Here is a 25,235-nt window from a genome sequence, read left to right as displayed (position 1 = left end):
GGTTAGCTGTGAATTCCTGGATATGGGGCATGGGATACCTGTCAGGCATGGTGGCCTCAGTGAGGCGGAGGTAGTCTCCACAAGGCCTCCAACCTCCTGGTGTTTTTGGTACCATATGGAGGGGAGAGGCCCATGGGGTGTCGGAGCGCCACACAATGCCGAGTTCCTCCATCTTCCAAAACTCCTCTCTAGCCAGGTTGAGTTTCTCAGGAGGAAGGTGCTGTGCTCTGGCATGGAGGGGAGGGCCTCTGCAATGATCTGGTGTTTCACTCTGTGTTTAGGCTCTGCCAAGTTGAAATGTGGCATAGCGATGGAGGGGAATTCTACTAGAAATTAAGTGAATTAATTCTCAGCAGTAATCACTGAGTGCAGGTAGGGGCATTAAGTTCAGTGTCATTGAGTGAGAGGATTTGAAAAATCAGGCGTGTACCAGCCCACGCCCCTTAACATCCACCAACAAGGAGTTGGCCCTGAGGAAGTCAGCGCCCAGTAACAGTTGCTGCTCCACCGCCACCATGAACTTCCATGTGAAATCTCCAAAGCAAAGGGGAATTGGGCCGCTCACCTGAATATTAGAGTGTTGGCCACCCATTGATCTTGGCCCACCTTCCTGCTGTGTCCCTCAAAGCTGGAAAGGGGAAGGATGCTGATTTGGGCCCCACTGTTGACCAGAAAGCGACGGCCTGACAGGGAGTCCTGAACATGGAGGAGGCTGTGTAGTCAGCCGGTCATCGCAGCCATGAATGATGGCTGGCTTTGGTGTTGCCCTAGAACACACAAGGGGAGCACCAGCATTGATGATTAAAAACAGTATTGCTGTCTGTCAGTCAGTTGGCGGGTTTCCTGGCTGGTTGCTGTTGAGGTGCTGTCACCTGTTCCAGCATAGCACAGGCATCTCTCTTTGCCACCCATAGCACAGGCTACCTTTCTGGGGTCATCAAAATCCTCTCTGCGATGAGCAGCTGGATGTCTTCAGGCGGCCACTCCAGAAAGATCTGCTGAAACAGTGGGCAAGAGGTGTGGCCATTGTTGAGAACGAGCATGTCACTGATGAGGGTGGGAGGGGCCCTGTCCCCCAAACTGTCTATGTGCTTCAATCAGGCTGTGCGCTCGTGCTTCGAGAGCCCAAAAGTGCATGTTAGTAGCTCCTTTATGGCCACATACTTCCCTGGTCGGGGGTGCTTACTACATAGTAGTAGCACATGCTATCGGTGTTGATCTGGCGAATGGCAAACTGTGCCTCGGCTTGCTTGAACCACACCCATGTTTGCACCGTCCAGAATCCCAGCACCTTTAATGATACCATGTTGATTGTAAGCTTACCTCTCATCATTAAGTCCAAAGCATCATTTGGCCCAGTCTGGGTCACTACTGTAGCACACTGCTATGGTTATAGCTCAGGGTTATTGTTCAAAGAAAGAGGCTCACACTGGGAGGGTACAGTGAACTCTGAGGTTATTTGGCTATCTGCACCACCTTCTATAGGCTGACGGCTGCATCACCACAGGCGTGGCTTGAAATCTGCCGGCTGTGGATTGGTTATCTATTGATCCATTGGCTTGGATTGGACCCCCTGTGATCCACTGTTGGTGATTGACTGGTTTAGCATCTGCTGTTGTGGCCTTTGATAATGGGCTATTCTGCTCACAAGATGTCTGTTCAATTGTCGTGTCCAACGTCCATTTCCTGTGTCGGCCTGCAGAATAGGCCACGGACAGCAACATTATCTCCCTTCAACAGCCTGCAAAACTTTTAACTGCAGAGCAGAGAAACATAATTTTTACTGTATTAAAAAATAATAAAATTGAAGCTAATTTTATCAACATGAATAAATACAAAATCATAAAAATGTGCATATTTTGAGTCTATGAAACAATTCCTACACCTAATTGGATCGAATCGAGGCACATGTGAAACTTCAGCTCCAACCTGAATGTCAGGAACTCCATAGATGGTATAGAGGTATATCCACAGGTTATGGCATTCAGCCACGTTAAAACCCTCAGAATATTCTTTAGAATGTAAATCAAATGCGAAGCTAAATGGTAATTAGGATTGAAGTGGGAACTTAGAGTCAGGAGGCGTATGACAGTAATTTACAAGGTCTGACCTTTGGAGAGTAATACTCATGTCTGAATGGGGTAGAAGCACAATTGAGGGTGGAAGAGTGCATACTGGACTGTAATCAGGAAAGAATGAAGTTCTGTCCCTCTTGGCAACTCGCATACAGATTTTACTTTTCACTTTATTTTAATGGACATTGGAGCCATTCACAAGATCAGCACTTACCACTCAACTCGAATTGCCATCATTGAATACTCCATCAAAATTCTACAGGTGTACGGTGGAAGATACAGTGAAACTCAAGTACCTAGCAATGCAAAAGGCTGCAGAAAGTAGCAAACTTAGACAAGTCCATCACGGGCATTGACCTCCCATCTATTGAAGACGTTGATGTGAGACACTGCCTCAAGATGGCAGACATCACAGGAACTCAACAGATCTCATAGTGTCCATCAGAGTTAAAAGTATATTGTATAAACTGATATTTCTGGCCTGAGCCCTTCTGCAAGCTTTCGTAAAAAGCAGGCTGGTGCCTGAATTAAAAGCAAGGGCCGGGGAGGAGTACAGACCCACAGACAAAAGGTGTTAATTGTATATGCATAGGAGGATAGCAGAGAGGAAAGGTGAGATTTGATTGGGAGAAGGGGGATGGTTGGCTCTGTGAATACAGAGAAGGGGGAATGGAGACAGAGGGGAAAGGGACAAGAGGGAGACAGATCTTGGGGAAAGCCAACAGAGGATAGATGGGGTGAGCTTTGGGGGGGGTGCTAATGAAAAGCAGAGAAGTTGATGTTCATGCTATCCAGTTGGAGGGTGTTGTTTCTCCAATTTGTGGATGATCTCAGTCTGGCAGTGATGAGACCATGGACAGACATGTTAGCATGGGAATCGGGCGGCGAATTGAAGTGGGTGGCCACAGTGAGATCATTACATTATAATGTATCCTCATTACCCTGGTCACAATCACTTCTCGCTTCTACCATTAGGCAGAAGACACAGGAGACTGAAGCCCAGCATGCCAACTTTAAAGATCATTTTTATCCATCAACTGTCAGGCTCTGTATTAGTTATTCATAACTACACCACGCGACTGTAAGACCACCGAATGACCTGCCTGCACTATTGAAATGTCACTTTTTTTCTTGCCCTTACAGCAACTAAATATTTATTGATGAATTCTTTTTTAAATCCTTTTATATTTATTATATATTTTACTGTCTTTGCATAACAAGGTAATAGAAGGGAGACAAAAATGTCATTACATCACTGTCATTACCAGTGCTTCAGGCTGAGAAACTGAAGAAACCATTGCAAGAGATTTAGTACTCTGATTGAAAGGATAAGACGGACTATACTTCAGAGCCACTTATCCATGACAGTGGATAAAGTGTCACAATGGGAATTCTGGCTGTAAATAATTCATTGCCGTTTTCCTAAAAGCCAAACTACGTTTGCTGTGTTCCCTTTTAAAGAATGTTGCACTCTTCTTTTTATCTCAGATCTGTTCACAGACTGACAAGGATCAAAATCTTTCTAACATAATCACTAGCAAAAGGAATGTTTATTGTTTCATGTTTGATGAAATAACTACCACTTAAAATATTAACTGCCTGTGACCTTGAAGTCTCTTTTAAAACTGCTGAGAAAGCAATTAAAGGGTGGTGTTGTGATTTAAGATATTTTAAAATGTAAGCTATAAATTAATCAACATTTCAGGAAAAATCGGCCTGAAACTGGGCCTCCATGCCATGTCAGACCTACAATTTCCTGATATGATTTACTCCTTTGTTGTAAGTGCTTTTAATATCCTGTGTGTTTTTTGATTAGTTAAGTGTTAATTTTTTATGAGTCAAGGGAATGGGGGGTGGGGGGGAGAGAAGGGAAGGAGAGGGAATAAACAGACTCAGCAGAGGAAACTGTATTGAATAGATATGGATAAGCAGTAATCGGTACTGATTTGTAATCGCTGACAATGACAATGTTTGAGTTTGGAAAGTCTGGAAAAAATCATAAATAAAATATTCCAAAAAAAGAATGTAGGCTAAATTATAAATAATAATACTATTATCATATTAATTATTCAGAATATGCAAACATGTATTTGATTAGTAGCAGGCAAAGTTTGGGCAGATTGGTCTTCTTATTTAAAAAAGGACATAAATGCATCAGAAAAATTTCAGAGGTGCTTTCATAGATTATTAACTAGAATAAGCCAGTTATCTTGAGGAGAGTTCAGAAAGGCCATGCTCTATCTGCCAAATTTTTAAATGAAAGCAAATTCAATGAAGTTCACGTTTATTATCACCTCCTTGCACATATGAAACAGTGTCTCTCCAGACATGGTGCACACACAAAAACACACAATGCACATTACATAATGGTTACACACATCATCAAACTAAATACATATCGATATTTAGAATGATTTACACTGTTACAAGATGCTGTCTATTAATCTCACAGCCTGCAAAAGAAGCTATACCCACCCTGGCAGTCCTGATTTTAATACTCATGTACCTCCTTTTTAATGGTTGTGGGTTAAAGAAACTGTATGCTGAATGGAAAAGGTCTTCCATTCTTTGAGCCTATTGAGGCAGCACTCCAAGTAAATGTCATCAATAGAGGAAAGGAAGACCCCAATGATCCTCTCAGCTGTTTGAATGATCAGACTGATGTTTTGCAGTTACAATACCACATAATGATGCAGCCAGGCAAGACACTCTCTATTGTGCTCCTGTGAAAGGCTGTTAAGATGGATGCCAGTCACCTTGCCCTCCCCAGCTTCCTTAGGAAGTGTAGACACCACTACACCTTCCTGATTACTGAGGAGGTGATGTGAGTCCAGGATAGGTCATCATTTATGTTCCTGCATTCCACGACAAAACTGATGGGATGTGCAGGGGATAATGGTGACCCTTCGTCCTCCTGAAGCCCACAATAATCTCCTTTGTTTTGTCCATGTTGAGACTCAGGTTGTTGTTCTTGCACCATTTTAAGAGCCTTTCAGTTTCCTCAGTAATTGTTGCTGAAGAGGTAAATTATTGTTGTATCATCCACAAATTCATGATTTGCACCAGATCGTATGTTAGAGGGAGGCATTAGCGAGTTAGAGTGGGGAAGGGACTGACCTGGTGATGATGTAGGTGGGGAGGGGGGTGCTGGGTGCTGACAGAGACTGACTTGTTGATGGGGTGTGAGGTGCTGGCAGGGACCAAAGGGAAAGGGGGGTGTGCTAGTAGGAGCTTACCTATCTTTGACTCCATCCCTCAGATATAGGACAAAAGGGCACTCTTTTTATTGTGTCAAACTTGAAGCTAGTGACACAGCCAGCTGGGGGTGGGTGGAGAGTTGCTAGTGTGCATCAACCTAGACGCTGTTGAGGCAGGAGGAAAGGGGCAGGTTTAATGGCCAGGGAAGGCCGCGACCAAATGGGGTGGTGCACAACACTTTGTTTGGGGTGCCGAGCCTGCACAAATTTAATGATTCGGTTGGAACTGAATCCGGCAGAGGAGTCGTGAGTGAGCAGCATGAAGAATAGCAGGCTGAGCACATTCCCCTGAGGTGCTCCAATCCTCAGCATGATGGGGCTTGAGGTTTTCCAATTAAAAGATTTTAGTGTCCTCAGGGACCAGGACAGAGTGAATGTAAAGGGATGTTTCTTCTTGTGAGCAAATGACATCAAAAGCTCAATGTTCCAAAATAAGGGGACCAAAAGGAAACATCTTTATTTTTTTATCAGAAGGTCTTTGGAACTCTCTTTTTCAAAAGATAGAAGCAGGCTCCTTGAATATTTTTAAAGTTTAAATATTGTCTTCATACACAATTCTAAGCAAGAGCAGGCCACTCAGGCTTCATTCAAATGAGATCATGTTTGACCTGTTTGTAACTTCAACTCCATAATTCACTCTACATATGGTAATATTTCAAACCTTGAGAAAACCTCAGAGCCAGAGTAATCAACTTCTATCCAAATTTGTGTGTATATATGTAAAGGGAAATTAAGTGAATATTAAGTTGACCTCTTGCCTGGCAGGAGATTCGAAATCCACCCATTTTAGGATCAAACACATTCTTGAGGAAGAAACTATTGCCTAGAAACTGGGTCCAAGTACAATGCCCTAAAAAGGTAATTTTCCAAATGTTGTCATTTGATTGCATGTATTTACACTTGAAGTTCTGCCAACTTGGAAATTGTCCAAATGCTTCTAAATGAGATCCACCCTCACTCCTTGAATCTGATGCAATTTGCTTGATGACATTTACACATAAGAAGGGGTCATCAACAGACATGACATTATCATTTCCTCAATAATTACTTTTTAATCAAGTTGCTAATCATGCGTGAATTTAATTGTCTCAATTAGGACATCACTCTGTGTTTGAATAGTGACTACTTCAGAGACAGATCAGTTCTCTGTTTCAGTTGCATTTGCACCAGCCTCTAACCATAGTGTCTGACAAGGACTTAGAGCTACTTAAGAGTGTGGAATTTATGAGCAATGAGATTTTATTGTCATTTCATAAAATGTCAGATGCACTGAAATTTTACTTGCTTCAGCCAAACAGGGATGCAAATTACACCAATGAGAAGTATGCATTAAACTACCACAATGTGCAAGACAAAAAAAAGAGATCAAAAATACAAAAGGTTAGATGAAGGAATACTCATAATTGCTAATAGTACAAGAAAAATATATATCAATTGTGCAGACAAATATTTAGGTGTTCAAGGAGTATGGTGAAGTTAGTACAGGGAGGTTCAAAAGCCTCACATCTGTTGCATAAAAATCTGTTCGTGAACATAGACATGCTGGACATCAGACTTCTGTGCCTTCTGCCTGAGGGAGCAGAGTAAAGAGATTATAATCTTGGCTCTATTCTGAAGGCAATATCTCGCAGAGACACCTTCAGTAGATGGGATGGAGGAGGTTGGTGATTGGTGATCTTGATGATCTTGGCTAAGAATGTATCTGTGTGTTGAATCACTTGAGGGCTGAGGTTGTGTTTATGTGGCCAGGTACACTGCACATACAAATCTACCACAGTTCACCTCATTATTTGCCTTGTACTGCTGTACAAACAGTTGCCAAGAAGAGTTCTTCAATGTACCAAGACACAACCTGCTGGAAGAACTCAGCAGGTAGATCAGCATCAATGGGAGAGGAAACATTGTTGACATTTTGTGCCAGAACTTTTCATTAAGCTTGATGAAAAGTTCTAGCCTGAATTGATGACCATACTCTTTCTCCCACTGAAACTGCTCGGCCTTTCGAATTCTTCCAGCAGAGTGTGTGTTGCTCCATATTTCAGCATCAACACTTTCTCATGTGTCCTCTTTTTAAAGTGCTCACTCACTTCACTGCTGTCTACAAAGGAAATATTTTACAGCTACAAACAATGGAATCTGATAGTGATTTTGCTTTAGAAGGTCCAATGATTGGATATGAAAGTTTGCATAAAAGAGTGGAATCCAATTTCTCGGGAGAGAGCTTGAAATTAATTTACAAAATTCAAAAGAATATATGTCTGTCCAGTTAAAAATGAATGAAGATGGAAGAGATCTATTTTGCAAGCATTTCTGGTAGTATTGATGACCATCAGGAAATATATTATTTTTGAGGAAAAGGTTGTTATTCTCCCTGGAGCTTGTTTACCAGCATAAAACATCTCCAAATCACTGCAGTACAAAGTTTGAGATTTTCATTGCTCTGTACAGATCTGTATAAATCCAGAAATCAAATATAGTAAATTCCAATATTATGTAAATCATCTTCTTCATTCTTCATAGGCCAGAGGTTACCAGCACATAGCCTTGAGAAGACTGATTTTTACCATGACAGTTTAGAGATCAGGCATGAGCAATTTCATTTATCCTGTTATCTATAGTAAGTGAACAAACTTTAAAATTTCCATTCATGTAGTTAGATAAAAATATGCAAATAACTATTCCTTTAACAATATTACATAAAATATAGGTACAAATTAAGAGTCAATTTAAGCAACTGAGCCCTAGAAGCTTGTTCACTCTTCAATGTGATCCATGATTTGATCGCAACCTCAGTTCTGCATTCCTGTCAAACCATAGTAACCTTATTAACTGTGTCGACCTCCAGATTAAATTAAAATCAAAGATTATGCTTCCATCATCCTCAGAAGAAAAGAACCCAAGGATTCACAGTTTCTGAGTCAATAGCTGTCACCTTATTTCTGTTTTAAGTGGGTAATTTCTTTTATTAAATAGTAACCAACAGTTCCAAAATAGAAACATTCTCTTAATCTCCACCATTAAACCATGAGATATGATCTATCGAGTTCACTCTTTTTTTCTGCACTCCAGTGATATGAAGATAGTCTATTTAGCCTTTCCACTTACAAGGACTTTATCAGCTGTCATGCCTCCTTTACTGTAGAACGGCCAAGTTTTTTTAAAAAGCATCAAAAGCTTCTAAATTTCCTCTTCAAAAACAATTTAAAAAAATTAAATAAAATAAGTAAATTCAAAAACTTCCTTGTTCCTACCAGACACTTCTTCATAAGATCATAAGATATAGAAGCAGAATCAGGCTATTCAATCAAGTCTACTCTACTATTTAAACCATGGACGACATATATTTACCTTTCAGACCCATTCCCTGCCTTCACCCTTATAAATCAAGAGCCCATCAAGCTCTGCTTTAAATGGACCCAATTACTAAATCTCCATAGCTGCCTGCAGAAATGAATCCCACAGATTCATCATCATGTGGCTGAAGGAACTTCTCCCCATCTCTGTTATAAAGGGATATCACTTTTTTCTGAGGCTGGGCCCTTTGGTTCTAGACTCTTCCAATGCTGGAAACTTCACCTGCTCTATCTTCCCCTTTCATATGTATGATTCAGTGATCAATGGGGGAAACCAGAGCTGAAGAGGGTGAACAAGTTTAAATTCATAGAAGTCACCATCTTGGAGGATCTTTCCTGGACACAACACACTAATGTCATTATGAGTGCCTCCACTTTCTCAGGAGTTTTGGAGGTTTGATATGACATTGGAAACCCTGGCAAATTTTTACAGATGTGTAGCAGAAAGTGGGCTGACCAGCTGCATCATGGCCTAGTAGAGGGCACCAATATTTCTGAGAGGAAAGACCTGCAAAAGATAGTGCCCCATGTAACTGCAAATTGCTCTTGTGAGTTGAAATGGAGAGAAATGGAAAATAAACCATTCTTGTTACAGTCTGTACTGTGGGCTACAGACAATCTTAGAGTGAGAGGGGACAACAACTGGTTTCCCTTTGCCTGTCCCAGCTACAATTGTAGCCCATTCAATCCCAAATGTAAACTTGCCCCTGTTAGTATAAATGGACTGTTCCCTTAAACATTGATCCCTAGAATGCATTTGGGGAAAGTCACTATTAAGACAGTTACAGGTTTATGTGGCCTCAGGTCCTCCTGGCAGGAGTGGGCAATTAACAAATGTGCTGGGGGCCCTGGCCTTCATCCTGCAGGATCAAGGTTGGGGTCTGCCACCCCAAGGGTGAGCAACTTGAGCAGCAAAATAGTCGACCTGGTTACTCCAGTGATTTCTGCACTTGCATGCTGGCATCACAAGGAAACCCTGGCTGATGTGTCTATGGTGATCGGGGCGAGAGGGGTTGCTGCCAAGGCCTGGGGTGGAGGGGTGGGGGGGGGAGATGTTCGATGCCATGAGGAGAAAAGACGAGGGCCACAATTGGGGGGAGTGAGGTCACTGCCATGGAGGGAGAGGTTGATGTCACGGGGAGGTGGGGGGGTGCCACGATCTGCGGGAGAGTGGTCGCTGCCACGGGGGCAGAGGGGTCGGCAGCCGTGGGGGCAGAGGGGGAGCACGAATAACGGTGGGAGGGAGACTGACAGCTGGTGGGGGGTACGGGGGAGATTAGTTTATGTGGTGCGTCAATTACCGCGTCATTACGGGAATGGGATCCCCTTTAAATTGCCTAGTTATCAATTTATTGGGGCTATGCCCTCTCAGCTTAAAAGGTGCTGAAGGCACCTTTTCCCCTCTAATCGCACCTGGGTCCAGGAAGGCTACCCCCCCCCCCCCCCGGGTGCTGCACACCCTAAAAGCACCTAGTGTCAGTGTCAGGAAAGGCAGCCCTTGGCTTTATACGAAGATGGTTGTAGGTTTTCCCCTGGCCTTCCCCACCCCCTCCCCCCGACAAAGCTCTTTCTACAGGGCATAAATGACAGAGGTCAGGATCCCATCTATGCTGGCACGGTCAACCCCTGTGTGCAGCAGATCCAAGTACAGTTGCCTGCACGTAAAGCAGGGAGGGAGTGTGTTTCCAGTCCTCACTGATGCCCAACAGACCTGGGTTGGTGCCTCCCACTGCAATGTATTCTAGGTCTTCCAGGAGGGTGATAGCATCCTGTACAGACTTCCTATTAGCTGGTGCCATGAGGGACAAGACAACTGACTTTAAATTGGGGCACGCGGTGGTGACCAGGTATCCTGCTAGGGTACCACTCACCTGGGTATTTTCTAAAAAGTTACAGTCACAGGCTCCCTGGTAGCCAGTTCTGCTGATATGCTGGCTCCAGTGTTGGACAAGGTCCAGAGGAGATTCACCTAGATGTTACCTATGCAGCAGTTCAATTATGAGGAAAAACTGGAGAGGCTGGGTCTGCTTTCCCTGAAATGGAGGAGATAATGATCAGCCACATCAAATTCTGAGGGATAGATGGGAAAATTCCAGGAAACTCTTATAAGAGGGTGATAAATCTAAAGGGCATACATTCTGAAACTGAAAAGGGTCTTTTTCACCCAGAGAATGGAATCCACCACTTGAGGAAGTTGTGAAATTTGAGTATCTGACAGTATTTAGCGAGTGTCAAGAGGAGTACTTGAATCATCTTGATATAGAAGGCTATGGGCCAGGTACTCCAAAATCAGACAAATGAGTGTCATTGGTCAGTGTGGAAGTGATTGGCTGAATGGTTTGTTTCCATGATATTTGACTCCACATCCAATAAATGCAGGTGGAGAAGTTAGTCATGTGCCCTTTTAAAATAATTCATTTTAAAAATAAAATGTCCACATTTTCTTAAGATCTCTCCTTCTCAATCATTAGGATAAATTTACCTCAATATATGGACAGGGAAAATAACATTACAGCAGAGAAAACAAATGTTGATAGTGTATTGAAAATATTCTTTGTTCTCAACACTAATCCAGTTCAAGCCTATGTTCAAGGATATTGTCACATGAACCAAGATGCAGTGGTAGAAATGGTTTTGTGAACATAAAATTGAACATTTCATACAAAGCTAATAACCATAAGACACTGTACAAAAGTGCAGATTACAGACTTGGACTGTGCTCCTACCTGCCCTCAGGGCTGGTCCCAGACTATTTCACACCCTAGTTGCAAAATTATGCACACCACTGAAAAAAATTGCCAACCTCAATTTTCAAAAAACAGATGAAAAAAATGAAAAGCACAAAACTTGAAACTGCTAAATTTATTTTAAATTGCAAGAATATATAATACATCAATCTTTGATTATCTTTGTCAAATGGAAAAGAAAATATTTTGCATACAAATCATTTTGAACTAAAGGGCACTCGATAGAATGCAACCTCCACCAAGGACAATGCAACATTAAAACCCTTTGCTTCACATACCTTTAAGACTATATACTTTTTAAGGTTACTTGGCATAACCAACTGATCATGTAAGGACAATATTTTCCTTACAGTCAAACAGAGAAACAAAAAACAGACAGAGTTGTAAACATAACCTACTTGTTGGAGGTAATAATCTTGCAAACTGTGTTAAAATTTGTCTTATAAAAGTTTCAATTTTAGGTGCATCAGAATCTCACTTTGCAACTTTGCAAGTCTCTTCCTTTACAAATTTTGTCACCAGTTCTATCAAATCAAGCACTGATGCTGGGGCATGTTCAATTGATACAGTTGTGTTGGACACTACCAGTTGCCCCAATAATTACAAGGACAAAGACTGGGGGAACGATAGGCTTTATTATACAAGAGACTGCTGGCCCGGACCAAGGCTAGGGAAAATGAGGAGAGGGAGAGGGGTCTCGACGTTTATGGCCTGGGTCTCATGGGAGGAGACCAAGGAGGAGTCAAGGAGAGGATGTCATCAGGAGGGCGGGCCAGCCTGTACACACAAGCATATCACTACAAGTTGCCAAGCCTTCTATCTGCATCAGCCATCACAAAAATAAAATCAATGTCACCAGCAGGAAGGATCGCTGCTCAAACTAAAATTTATTTTGACGATCGTTTGAATGTTTTGACTATTCTGAAAAGGGACTTCACTTTAGAAAAAGTAGATGGAATATAACTGAGATTTTCCCACTTGCATGCAAACACTGCACATAGTGCAACGGACAAATTCAATGCTATTATTACCCACTCATTTCCCTTGTAAAAGCATTAAAGCAAAGTCAAATGGTAATTGATGAGTGAAGTCCATTTGTGGTTAAAATAGGGACAATGCCAGCTCAGTATTTTACAGTCAGGTTAAAAAATGTCTCTGAGACCCAGTCATTTTGCTGCCTATTGGAAAGCAGAAAAATGCTTTCATGTCATTTACTTGGAGAATTAAAAGAAACAAAAATTCTTTTGTCACTCAAGGGCTTTCACTTCAAAGCATATTTTTAAGTTAACTGCAGAGATCCTTCCATAGCTTTCAATAAAAGACAATCTCCTACTGTTTCAACTCTGAGCCAAAACATCTTTTAGAATGCGGAGTCTGACTCAGGTGAAGTAGGAGCCCTTCAATTTTGCTATGTATTATGCAGTTTCCATTAACTTTTTGTTAAAACTTGCAAAAGTTTAAATTTGAACATAGAATTTCCGCTATATTTCACATCCCATGTAAAATTCAAACGAATCTCCTAGAAAGTGTTAAAAGTCAGATGTTAAACTCATGGTTAACATTTGGGTTTAATCGATTCAATACAATACAGTACCATAAACTGGGTACTTAAACAATTGTCTCATAACATTTTATGTCAATTTGCTACAATTACATTTCAGAATAAATTCAGCCACATATTATCAAACATAACATCCAACTCATCAATAGAAAACTGCAGTTCAAGTGAAGGTGTCATTATTAATATTAATAGGCCTGGGTTTCTTTTGAAATTAGATTTCAGAATGAGTGTCCCTGCCCCCTCCCCCACCCAATAATGGAAGTCAGAAAAATCATTAGTCATTTCCAACAAACGATGCAAATTTTGCACGCCCGATGTTGTGGGACATATTGTGTGACACCCTGCTCTTCCACTCCAGCATTTTTTTTTGCACTGAATTTGTTTGGCCCCTCGCTGAATAATTTATGATGGAGTCTACACCTGCCTTGCTCAGGACACATGCAGCTCAAATCCATTGCGCTTGGCACCAGCCGGCACTTGCACATGTGCACAAGAAGAAAGACAGCCGCGCCCAGCCAACAGACCCCGGGATGCCGACTAATAAAGTCAGTAAACATTTGCACATTTGGTCCCTGCACATTGGACGTCTGACCATCCTGAATGTGCACCTCGAGGTCTGCACCCTAGGCGGATGCCTGCCCTTTCTTCCCTTCTCCCCAACCTTTTTATTCAGGCACCTGCCTGCCTTTTGCTTATACCTTGAAGAAGGTTCATTGATGTACATCTTTACCTTCTATGGATACTGTGAGACCTGCTGAGTTCCTCCAGGATGTTTGCATTTTTACTACAAGCACAGTGTCTGCAGACTTTCATGTTTTGGACCAAGTTACAGAGCGAGATCAGTTGGTACATAATTTTACTCTTTTAGGGATCATTCAGGAGTTTGATAATTGTGGGAATAAAACTCTTTAATCTGGTGCTTCAAGGTCTCGTACTCATGAATCTTCTTCCTGACAGGATGACCGGGGTGGGATAGTTTTTAATATGTTGCTGCTTTTCTAAGGCAACAGGAGTTATAGATCGATTTGATAGAGCAGAAGGGGTCATGTATGACATTCACAGCCCTTTCCAGTTTATTGTGGTCTTGGGTGAAGCAGTGATGCACCCTGATAGGATACTTTCAATGGTGTCCCTGTAGATGTTATTAAGGGATGCAGATAACATGCCAAATTTCCTCAGGCTTCTGAGGAAGTAGAAGTGTGGTGTGCTTTCCTGTCCACTGCATTGATGTGGGGGACCAGAAGAGGAGATATTTATCTCCATGAAACTTAAAGCTGTTACTAACCCCACTCCAGGATCTTTAATGCAGACCGGGAGTGAGCTTCACCCTTCTTCCCAAAGTCTATAAGCAGAGTGTTGCATGAGTAAGTCTACAATCCAAAGGTGGTAAACAGCATCAAAATGATGCTGCAGTTTGAACAGAAATGTTCAAAATGTGATGACACCTTTCAACACCTGGTGAAGTGTGTGTAGGAGATCTACTATTTAATGTCACACTTACTCCAGCTTTAATAAACATTTCCCTCAACAGTTCATATTCATTTGCATTAATAATTTACTTTAAAATATTCAGCTTCTCCTCTTTCTTTACTCATCCCACAAAATTAAACAGTTTCTCTTCTCTGCTGGAAGCCAATTTGGACTTTTCACTCACCTTGAGTTTCCTGATGACAGTTGTTCAAAGGATCTGAATGCAATCTCATCATTTATGCACCTTCATAACGTCCCTTATTACATTCACAGTGGGATGTTCAAAATATGTAATTGTACATACTAGTGCATTGACTCAATTCTCACCATTCAAATAATCTAACTTTAATATTCTCAAAAAAGATAGAGGCAAAAGGAAAAAAAAGCAATCAAGTTATGAATATTTCAAGTTCAGCATTAGTTGTATGCAAGTTGATTAGCATGTGACAGCTGTAGAGTGAATTGTTCTGCATTTTCTTCCTTCCCTCTTCTCTTTCATTTTTAATTCATTTAATTTCATCTTATATTAATATATTTTGTCTCACCATAAGTATTAAAACAGTAACTCAATTTGATTTCCCACTCTTTCATTGGAAAAAAATAATCCTGATGAGCTGCATTAAAATTTAGGTATATACCGTGCCTTTTAGCTCATTGATTCTCTTTCCCCATTCAAAGTAATAAAGGCTGATCTACTGTGATCACAATATTAGCTAATCGCCCATAATTATTTTGCTAAAAGCAACAGCCAACAGCTCTATCCAGGCTTTAGGTCCTTCACTTGTCCTGGCAGCATACTACGAGGTGTGAAGACTCTGGGGGAGCAGTGGACCCCCTCCCCACCCCCCTCCACATTGAAGAGAAGCATAGGAGATGACCTAATAGGATGGTGGCCATGCCAACAGACCAGCAAGGAGCTCAGCAGCTATGGGCTGTTGGCAATTTGCAGTCAAAGGACTTACACAGGTTGGGGCTGCTGGAGACTGGGTCATGGGAACCTGGTATTGGATCCTGGACTCCAGAGAGTGCTGAGGGCAAAAAGGGCTCCAAAGGGCCTCGGCCTCTAATTGTATCAGAGGTTTAGATCTGGAGCTTGGGTTGTCTATAGTTTGAACTGGAGTTTGTGTGGTTGCAGAGGCTATGGAAGCACTGGAGGTGAATCCACCTTCATGCAGTGTCTCTGAAAGAACTCCTTTTTGTTTCTCTCTTGCCTATTGTTAAGGGTGCTGGGCAATGTTCATGGTGATTCCTTGTTTGCCTTACGGCAGGCAAAAGTTGAAATATAACATGTATATTACATTTTTAATGTATATTAAGTAACAATAAAATGAACCTTTGAATCCTTGACATTTTGAACCTGATTCAAAGTTAATTCTGCATAACTACCATTGCTTGAAAAAAAATTCATTTTGTACCTCCAGGGGAACCAAATTTCAGAAGTGAAGTACAAGGTTTATCATATCACACATTTCAACCAAGAACAAGTTTCTCTCTATTGACCATTCATTCCCCCAAATACTTTGAAGATGTACCTCCAATCTCACCTTAATTTTCTAAATTACAAACATCATGGTTATAATTTTCATTATAATTTAAGTCCAGCTAATGTAAACTACCTGAGAGTTGATGTCCTGCATAGCTCAATACACTGCTCTTTCTGATGGCTTTCATCAAGGTATTGAGATTTACTAATGATGGCTGGTTAATGGACAAAGTGTGACTGAGGCTACCAGTGAGTTTTTCACATTGAATCCCTTTCTTTATGGTAGCTTACCTTCCACTGGTGCTTCCTTCACCTTCATTTTCTCTCTCTTTCACACACTCAGACTCCTCAGTGGCTTATCTGTTTGTCTTGGTCCTTCTGATTGGTGAGCGAAATTGTGAACTTGTACCAAAATACTGCAGAGGGGTGGCATGGTGAGCGAAGGGTGGCAAGGTTAGTGGTTAGTTCATTGCTATTACAGCACCATCTTTGAACCCAGCACAGTATGTAAGGAGTTTGTACGTTCTTGCCGTGATCACGTGGGTTTCCTCTGAATATTCCAGTTTCCTCCCAAGTTCCAAAAACGTACAGGGTTTGTGGATTAATTGGAGTATTTGGGAGTCATGGGCCGGAAGGGCTTATTACTGTGCTGTATCTTCAAAGTGAAAAAAAAATATACATTTATATTCAAAATATTAACATCTAGTAAAAAAAAAGGTTCAACCAGGCTGCCAAAGCAGAGTCACATCTGGTGTGAAATTTGTATATAAATTTGTTAATATACAGTGTGGATTTCATAACATGCATGGTACCACATGAAGTTATGAGTCATGGGTGAGTTGGACTGTTTCAAAGCTGTAAAACTTTACGTTACTATGTGGACGACAAGGCTCTGACATTTGCTTTTAATTGCATTCATTGTCTTGCAGTCCATGTCTTCTTTGGCTTGGCTTCGCGGACGAAGATTTATGGAGGGGGTAAAAAGTCCACGTCAGCTGCAGGCTCGTTTGTGGCTGACAAGTCCGATGCGGGACAGGCAGACACGATTGCAGCGGTTGCAGGGGAAAATTGGTTGGTTGGGTTTGGGTGTTGGGTTTTTCCTCCTTTGCCTTTTGTCAGTGAGGTGGGCTCTGTGGTCTTCTTCAAAGGAGGTTGCTGCCCGCCAAACTGTGAGGCGCCAAGATGCACGGTTTGAGGTGTTATCAGCCCACTGGCGGTGGTCAATGTGGCAGGCATCAAGAGATTTCTTTAGGCAGTCCTTGTACCTTTTCTTTGGTGCACCTCTGTCACGGTGGCCAGTGGAGAGCTCGCCATATAACACGATCTTGGGAAGGCGATGGTCCTCCATTCTGGAGACGTGACCCATCCAGCGCAGCTGGATCTTCAGCAGCGTGGACTCGATGCTGTCGACCTCTGCCATCTCGAGTACTTCGACGTTAGGGATGTAAGCGCTCCAATGGATGTTGAGGATGGAGCGGAGACATGTAAATTGCAGTCCATGTAAATTTCTAGCAAATGGTGACCTCCAGCATATTGATGGTATGGGATGCAGCAATGAAATGCCTTTGAATATTAAGAGTAGGTGTCTAGTCCTTTAATTGGTGGATGTGGCTCACTACGTTGCATGGTTGCAGCATAAATGATTGAATGTTGTCTAGTTCTTGCCACTTGCAGAAATAAGCTGTTTCCTGAATTGTTTTTCTTATCATGATGTATTCTCCAGCATCTGCTACACCAATCTCTGGGGTTTAGAAATTTTAAAAAAACCTACAAAGCACCAACTAATTGTAGGATCCAAGTGATAAATGTAAGAAATCAATCAGCAGCAAATTAATGTTGTAATTTTGTCCTTGCTGATGGTTCTCTGTTCTGTTGTGCAAGGCAAAGGGATAATATTGGATGGAATGCTTAGCTCCAAAATGGCAAGACTATTTTCCTTATTTTCTCAGATCTAGTCATGGTTTGTATAGATAGATAGAGGCAGCTCAGCATATAAATACAAACTTCCCTCTGCTCTATAGATTCCATCTACCATTATCTAGGAAGGGCAGCCGACATACTGAAGGAACCATCGTATCCTTGGAAGACTCTCTTTTCCCTCCTCCAAAGGAGGAGAGGGCTTAAGAGTGTGACAGCACACAGCAAAAGGTTAAAAGACGGTTTCTACCCCACAGCCATGAGGTTCCCAAATAAATCCCATAAAAATGCATTCTGCTGTTCTTCTTTGATGCTAATTGATTTTTCTTTTCATTGCAATCTTATACTCTGTGAAGTTTTCTCTTTATGCAGCTGTATGAATGTTAGAATGGATGTCTCCCTGCAGAACCCTTCTCACTCTACTTGGTATTATTTGACAAATAAGATCAAATTTAAAAACTTAAAATAGTTCATCGCTACAAACTTCAAGTGTGAAAGCTATTCTTGCATCTTCACAATAGCCCAATGAAGAATCTTACTGAAGAATCCTACTGAAGTATCATTTGGAATATTTTATTCCTCTTTTATTATTTTTGGAATGTTTTACTACCCACCCCACACCTAGACACCATGGAGTACTTGAACAATGAACTCACCAAACATTTTACAAAGTTTCCAGACATTGTCACTCCCCAGTTCTTTACTGCCACACCAAAACATGGCTTTGCACACCACATCCTCACCCAAGGACCTCCTCTACGCACCGTAGCTCAACACTTGCCTCCCAACCAGTTGTAGCTTGCAAAACAAGAGTTCCACAAAATGGAGGAACTTGGAATCATATGCCAGTGGGTTTCCCTGCAACATATGTGCCCAAAACCACGGGAGGCTGGAGACCTTGCAGGGATTACAGGCATCTCAATGACACTGCCACTGCAGACCATTACCCTCTGTCCCATATCTTCATGGGGCCAGGATATTTTCTAAAATTGACTGGGTGCATGGGTACCACCAAATACCTGTAAACCTGGAGGAGCTGCACAAGACTGCCATCATAACACCATTCAGCCTTTTTGAATTTTTGAGAATGCCTTTTGGGCTCAAAACTACTGCACAAACATTCCAGTGACTAATGGGGCTTGGCATGGACTTCCTATTTGTATACTGGGATGACATACTCATTATCAGACACTCCCACAAAGAGCAACTGCAGCATCTGCATTTACTCTGCTGCCCCCTTCAGGAATTTTGACTAACTTTGAACCCTGAAGTGCAAATTCAGGCAGTCCTCTATCGAGTTTTTGGGACATCAAATCAGTAGCTGGGGTATCATTTCATTGCCTAACAAAGTGGAAGCCATCCTCAAATTCACAAGACCCAATACGATCAGATAACTCCAGGAATTTGTGGGGATGGTCAATTTCTATTTCTGTTTTCTACCCTCTGCAGCTCATATAATGAAATCCCTTTTCTGATCTTATGTTCAGTGATGCCAAAGAACTCATGGTCAAAGGAGAAGACTGTAGCATTCCAGCAGACCAAAGATACCCTAGTGAAGGCAACATTGCTGGTCCATCCACAAATGGGTGCACCAAATGCCTTGATAATAGACGCGTACAATGTGGCAGTAGGTAGGGTCTTGGAACTGTGGAAGCCTTTAGTGTTTTCTAGTAGACACTTCTGCCCTCCAGAAATGAAATACAGCACATTCAATAGGGAACTGCTGGTGCTGTACCCAGTGGTCAGACACTTCCACTATTATTTGGAAGGTAGGAACTTCATGGTTTTAACTGACAACAAACCGCTAACATTCGCCTTTGCCAAGGCATCAGATCCATGGTCAACTGTGAACAGAGCCACTTATCTTACATATCCGAGTTTCAACCAGGATTAAATATATCTCTGGTAAGTGTAACTTGGTTCTGTGGTGGCTGATGCCATTTCCTGCTTCCCTGTTCAAGTAGTACATGCCTCCAGGTGTAGACTACATGGCACTCACCAAAGCTCAGCACCAGGATGATGAGCTCCCAGCTTATAGAACTGCTGCACGAACCCGGAACTCGAGGATGTGGCCTTTGGACTGCAAGGTACCACTCTCCTGTGCGATGTTTCCACACGTCAGCCTTGTCCTACCATCCCTGCTGTGACAAGACATCACATTGTGGACTGTCCCTCCCCTCCATTCGAGCAATGGTCTACCTGATAGGTGACAAGTTTGTATGACATGGACTCAAAAAGCAGGTCTTGTACAAGACAGACATGCACAGACTGCTAATCTGCAAAAGTGCCAAGGCAGGCTGCTTCAGTCACCGCAGCGCAGATTCGACCATGTGCATGTCGATACTGTTGGCCTGCTTCTGGTGTCACGAGGGTCTAGGTACTTGTTAACGGTCATTTACAGATTCACTAGGTGGCTGGAGGCAGTTCCTATGATGGACTCATCGACCGATTCATGCACCAGAGCTTTTATTTCTGCCTGAGTATCTTGGTTCAGCCTCCCCTCACATGTCACCTCTGACGGAGGTCCACAATTTACCTCTGTACTCTGGCACATTTTGTCACAACTGCTGGGAATACAGCTCCACCACACGACACCCTACTAACCACTGTCAAATGGCCTGGTGGAGTGGTTCCATAGGCGCATGAAAGCTGCACTCAATGGAGTGGGCCCATCTCAAGGGACCTAATTTGACAGACAAGCTGCCCTGGATCCTCCTGGGAACAAGAAGAGCGTCCAAAAAGGATCTCAACTCCTCATCGGCAGAGTTGGTTTATGGAGCTCCGCTCATTTTACCTGGGGAGTTTGTGTCTGCAGCAAGCGAACAGAGATGCCATCAACTGAAGTCTTAGGCAGTCTGTGGGAGCGGCTTGGAAAATTGGCCCCAGTTCCCACATCAAGGCATGGAACAACAACACCGTTTAGCCCAAAGCAACTCCGAGACTGTGAGTTTGTGTTTGTGCGTAGAGGTGCACAAGGGCTACCCTTACAGAGTCTGTATGAGGCCCCCTTCAGAGTACTATGAAACAATCGCATAACTTGTGCACTGGACTCGGGTGGGGGCAGCGCTCCAGAGATATTTACAATTGACCTGATTAAAGCCCACTCATCTCGACCTTGATTAACCCTTGCTACGACCCCCGAGGCGAAGGTATGGACGACTGCCCAAGAGCAGTGGACAGTAATGGCACCAGAGGCTTAGGCTCCTATCACTAGTTCTGAGGGGAGGGTCCATATAGCAGCTCATCGGAGACTTAATCAAACCAGTTCAGGAGGTTCCAAGTGACATCATGACGGCACAACGTCATTTTTGAATGTGTGGGGTTTTAAAAAGCTGCGCGTGACTGTTTGAGTAAAGGACTTTTACTGAACTTCAACTTGAATATGTCTGATCATTTTCTCATTCTTCATTTTGCACTGTGACACACTTGCTACACAAGTCCCTTTCTAAATTTCAAGTGTTATTTTTTGGTTAAATGTGTTTCATGTAGAAAAGCCACATCAACTCCCATCTTCTAAATACATGTTAACACGCTCTTCCATTTTACATACGCATTACACCATTAACATTAAAATTTACAAATTTCATTACCTTACTTACAGATTATGTTAAATTTTCTATTGTATATAGATATGTTTTATAGCAGATAAATTGTGTGGTGTTTTCAGATAGGTCACAAACAAATACAAACACTTCAAAACAGATCTCATTTAAAATGCCAGAGCTCTGCTCAAGCCAGACAGTTCAGGCTACGGGTGCCTTTGTAAAAACTTTGAAGAATGCCTATAAGGACTTCACAAGTAGCTGTTAATTGGACATGCTGTGGAGTATTGGATTATTGTTTTGGAAAGCAACAGATGAACAAATTCAGAAGATTGGGTCTGGTGCCACAGTCAGAGTTCAGTTGGCTGTTCTAAGAGTGTCATGTGGATTTTCTCTTTAGGTTCTTTCAGGTGGCCAGAATACCCCAATGTAAAGCTGCATATTCCACCCCTATGCAGCTGTTGGGAGGCCACCTGAAAAAGCAGGAGGTTCCTCTGAGGTGCACTTTTTAACCCTCCTCCGGGAGAGATAATCGCCAGAGCACTGAAATCCCCCTAGGCACCTGAATACAGTCGCCTGAAAGTGGGTGCTGAGGGGTGGGGTGATGACAATCACCTGGTTAACCAACTCCCTGTGCCTGTCAGACCCCCTCCCCGCTGCCTGACAGACCCCTCCACATTGCCCCTGGCCTCCGATGCAGGGTCAGGGCAGGGTCGGCTGGGGGGGTTCATCAGGGCAGGGGCTGCCCCAAAGTCCCATGCCCCTGCCCTGATGTCCCGCGCCAGCTGCCCCTGCCCCGACATCCTGAAGGGATAGGAGACGGAGTGCACTCCAAGGCACCTCTCCTGCAGCTGTCTCTTTCAGATGGACAGTGCAGTGCTTTCAGGGCTGCCACCTGAACAACCATTCCACAGGTCTGCATTCGCTTATGCATGCGCATTCTTGGCGGAGAATGCAACTGAAAGTGGCTAATGTGCGTGCGTGCGTGCGTGCAAGAGAGCGAGAGAATGCAGTTCTACAGCAGCAGCTGGGACTGGAACAGGACAAGCTGGCAAGATTGTGAAAAAAAACATTTTGAAGATGGGTTGTGAATTCTTAGTTCAGCCTATTCAAAGCCCTTGTGGCCCATAGAAGAGGAGATGGCTGGCTGTATAATCTTTCACTTGAAATAAGGGAAACAAAAAGGAGCTCTGTGGTGACCTGAAAGAAAGAGGTTATAATCTGGAAAACCCTGATGGGACAAGTTTCTTCAGCAAGACACTGAAGTGGCTGATCAGAAGGAATCAGTTGTGGGCGTCCAATGAGCAACAAATCTCTCTCTGAAAACCAACAAGAACCTTTCTGAGTGGTAACCATTTACCTTTCCAGCACCAAAGCCTGGTGAACTTCATAAATGTTAAATTCTGTGCACAATATAAGATTTGCCTGATAGTGGTGAATTTGGAGGAGTGAGAAGTGAGATTGAACTGTAAATTAAAGAATTTTTCTGAACTTACACACACATTACATACATGTGCGGTTAGAATTGGGGGGGGGTTAAGTTAGTTTCAGTTAATAGTAATAAGTTAAAGTTTGATTCTTTTTTCATGTTTAAGGATAATTAAAAGCATTTTTTGTTTAAATAACTATTTGTCTTGGTGAATTTCTATTGCTGCTGGTGTTTGGAATCCTTTGGGATCATTGCAAAACTATAATCAATCCCTTTCATGTTACTTCTACCACCACCCTCCGGCAAATCTCTGTCCTTTGTTTGATATCCTATGTGTCAGTATGCATCTCCTCCAACAATCCAAATAAAAGAAAGAAGAAAGATAAACATTCAGAAAATACGTAATCCACACTTATAACTCTATATATGTATATAAAAGAAAACAAACCCTCCAATAAATGCTGTTTAAATAAATCTACCTCCCTCCATTTTGTAACCACAACTATTAAAATAACTTCCCAGAAATCAAAAAGAAAGAAAAAAATTCTTGTTCTAATTTCTTTCGTCTTACAAACTTCCTCTTTTCCAATAATAATAAAACAGGAAAAAGGAAATAGTTCATTCCCATGGAACATTATCTTCTTGGGACTACCCTCTAGGGAGACCCTGAACAAATTTTTCTGGTTGAGCAAAATTAGAAAAGAATTTATTTTGGTCTCCTGGTACAAAAATCTTCAGTCACAGGGTGATGTCGCACAAATTTGTAGCCTTTATCGAAAAGGGCTTTCTTAGCTGGATTGAATTCTTTCCCTCTCTTCAGTAAATCTTCACTCAGATCAGGATAAAATAAAATTCTATTTCCATCCCACTGAAGTAGGGCTTTCCATTTACTTGCCCTTTCAGTGTGTGTCTTAGAACCTTCTCTCTATCTTCTTAACATAAAAAAATTATTAATATAGAATGCAGCTTCTGATTTGAAAGAGGTTTTGCTCTCAGAGCCCTACGAGTTATTTCAATTTCAATTGGATTTTCAAAATTTTACTCTCCTAAGACCAGATATCCACCTTGAAAAAAAAACAAATTAAATCTGGACCCTTTTTCCCTTCTCGAAGGCCCACTATTTTAATATTATTCCTTCTACTAAAGTTTTCCAATACATCCACTTCCTCTTAAAAGCTTCTGGTTCACTGTAATTAAAACAGTAGCTGCATTTTCACAATTGATACCCTGTCTTCAACATGCTACATTTCCTCCTGTACACTCGTTATTTTCTCATCCATTTTCTCCAATTTCTTTTTCAATTTATTCACAACCTCTTACCACTGTTAGTTTCCCCTTTCATTTCTGCATTCATTTCTTTTATTTCTGCATTCAATCCCTTTATTTCTTCTTTAATTTCCACTTTCATTTCTTTAAACTGATGCATAATTGTTGTAGTCAAATCTACTTTACTCTGAGAAATAGTTTTAACTCACTTAATTACCTTATATTTCTGTTATTGTTCTTCTTCTTCATCTTCACTTGCAGATCCGCCTCTGAAGGATAATTAAAAGCATTAATTAAAAGTTAATAAAACATTAAACACAAGTTTTATCAGGTAAACTTCTGACTGTCTTTATTCTCCCGTTTCCTTTTGTTCTCTTGCTTGTGTTCTTATCTCTCTCATACCACGTGACTTCCGGTACATCTCATACATATTCATTATCATGACATCCCTCCTTTAATCAGAAATAAACTTTACCTTCACTTACCAATATCTCTCGGAAACATACAAACATCGTAACTAATGGTAATACTATAACTCAACTACATAAAATTTACTTCCTACAGCACTCATACATGCACTTTATGATATAAGATTAAATACTTTCCCAAAGTTCTTATTAAAACTATGGCACAAAGTCTTCGTATTGTTTGGGCGCTTTCCAGTTTCGTTTCGGCCTGCCTGCGATATTGTCGTCGCTTCTCGGTTGTTCACTCTCAGCGTCGGAAATACTGCTCGCCACGGCTTCGGGTGTTTCTGGCGCTCTAGTCACTTCATCAGGAGTGCTGGTAACTGCCTCTGGAACATCATCAGGTCTCTCAGTTTCAGCATCTCGTATTGGCCTTTCAACCTCTTCACTCGATGTATCTCTGGACTGGTACCTTTTTACACTTGATACATTTCTCTTATACAGGACTCCAGTCGGAGACTTGACTGTCACCATACTGCCACTTCTGGATACGACAGTATAGGGTTGATGGTAATAAGGTGTATCTAGCTTACCACCAGTTTCATGCCTCACTAGAACATTATCTCCTGGCATGATGTCTGAGTACTTGGCTCCACGTTTCGAATCTGTGTACAGCTTTGCTGCACCTTTCTTTTCAGCATCGTGGTCCCTCATCTTCTGGTCGTCTC

Source organism: Narcine bancroftii, chromosome 7 (genome assembly GCF_036971445.1).
Source record: "Narcine bancroftii isolate sNarBan1 chromosome 7, sNarBan1.hap1, whole genome shotgun sequence".
Classification (NCBI taxonomy): domain Eukaryota; kingdom Metazoa; phylum Chordata; class Chondrichthyes; order Torpediniformes; family Narcinidae; genus Narcine; species Narcine bancroftii.
This window is presented reverse-complemented; position numbering follows the sequence as displayed.